Genomic DNA, 2275 nt, shown 5'->3' with positions numbered 1-2275 from the left:
AAATTTCAGACATTTTTGATAAATACATAGTCATATCTCAGTGTGGTTTTGCTTTTCTTTTAGTGGCTAAATATGTTCAGCACCCTTTCACAAGCTTGTTAACTATCTGTATTTCCTAGTTGATGGTGTGTCTATTTATGCTATTTGCCTTTATTTAGACATTCTCTGTATTATTTCTTTTCCAATTATGCTGTTTATAAGTATTTTTCTTTAGGTTATCGCTTGTCTTTTTCATCATTATTTGATATTTGATGGAATAATTGATAAGTTATAATATCATCTCTTCCTTTTGTTGATCATACTTTTGAATGGCATGTCTATAAGAATTCTTTGCCTGTATGTAGATATTGACTTATTTCTTCCTAAGACTTTTCCCCCTAAAAGTTTTATAGTTTTTACATTTAAAACTATAAAACAGTTTGTTATGTTTATTTTGTAAATAAAAAGTCTTATTCTGGGGGTTAGAGAGATGGCTCAGAGGTTGAGTGCTCTTCTAGAGGTCCTGAGTTCAATTCTCAGCAACCACATGGTGGCTCACAACCATCTGTAATGGGATTTGATGCCCTCTTCTGGTGTGTCCGAAAAGAGCAACAGTATACTCACATACATAAGATAAATAAATCTTAAAAATTATTTTATATGTATGGGTGTTTTGCCTTCATATATGTATATGCACCAGGTGTGTGCCTGATGCCCAGGGATACCAGAATTGGGCTTTGGATTTCCTGGGACTGGAGTTACACATGGTTGTGAGCCACTGTGTGGATGCTGGGAATTGAACCTGTGTCCTCTGCAAGAGTATCAGATGTGCTTAACTACTGAGCCATTGCTTCAGCTTCTCATGCCAGATATTAAAGTTTTTTCATAAATTTTACATTCTACAATATTTACCCCTGAAGAATACAATAAAACTACTTTGAATGTTAACTATTTACTGTCATGATCATATAATATTCCATTACATACACGACCACACATTGTATTAATATATTCGCCGTCTGATTTGCATTTAAGTTGTATCAAAATTTATGAACATTCTGGTCAGAATGTCAAAGTGTTTTCCATGGAAATCTGACGACCTAAATTCAATCTCTGAATTAAAGGAGAGAACTCACTTCCGATGGTTTTCCTCTGACCTCCATGTTCATTCACTATGGCACACTCAAGTATACACACACGCATATACACATACACATACGCGCACACACACACACACACACACACACAGAAAGAGGGGGGAGAGGGAGGGGAAGACGAGGGAGAGAGAGAGGCCTGTACATATAGTCAGATGTGGGAAGGGAGAGAAAATTAAAACAATTATGAGGTCTTGAAGGGGCTGGAAAGATTTTCCTGAGGTCAAGAGTACTTACTTAGTGCTCTTCCAAAGGTGCCTAGTTCAGTTCCCAGCATGCTAGTCAGGAGGCTAATAGATCCAGAAAGATAAGGTGTCTATAGCCTCCATGGGCACCGATACTCATGAGTATACATGTGCATGCGCACACGTGTGCAAGCACACGCACACACACACACACACCCTACACATATAGTTATAAGCAGAAATACAATAATTATAAAATTGTGAACATTTATGTGTAAGTTTTTGTGTGAGCACATGCTTCCCTTGGGCTTGAGTGAGTATATGTACATATATGTTCACTGGACGAGAGTTGCACATGAGTAGAGTTGCTGAGTCATATGAAGAGCCCTTGTTTCATTCTTTGAGAAACTGCTTGATTATTTTCTGAAGCAATTACATTCCCATATGCAGCATGTGAGGAGGTTCCTTGTTTTTAGAAACCTCAATATTTATCATCTGCCTTTAATTGTAGTAAAATGACCACAACTTAAAATTTATCATTATTGACATTGAGAACATTCACTGCTATGAAACCATCACCATCATCTAATTCATACTCCCAAAGTAAACTCCTTACTATTAAGCCCCCACTTCCTCCCCTTTCCCTCCTCACAGGCCTTGGAAACCACTAATATGCTTTCTGTCTCTATGAATTTTCCAGCTCTGAATATTTTATAAAAATGCCATCCCACGGTATATGCCTAGTTCTGTTTGACTTATTTCACTTACTGTGATGTTTTCAAGATTCATCAGTATTGTTGAATCTTTTTTATTATATTATAGTATCTTAGGAGTGTGACATAGTGACTCAATGTGGGCCTCTTAGTAAATATAAATTATGTAAAATAGTGGGGTTTACTATGACATTTCATTCATGTATATGAAATAGACGGATTCATTTTAACTCCCATTTTTTTT

Source organism: Mastomys coucha, chromosome X (genome assembly GCF_008632895.1).
Source record: "Mastomys coucha isolate ucsf_1 chromosome X, UCSF_Mcou_1, whole genome shotgun sequence".
Taxonomy (NCBI): Eukaryota; Metazoa; Chordata; class Mammalia; order Rodentia; family Muridae; genus Mastomys; species Mastomys coucha.
Note: the sequence above shows the minus strand (reverse complement) of the source record.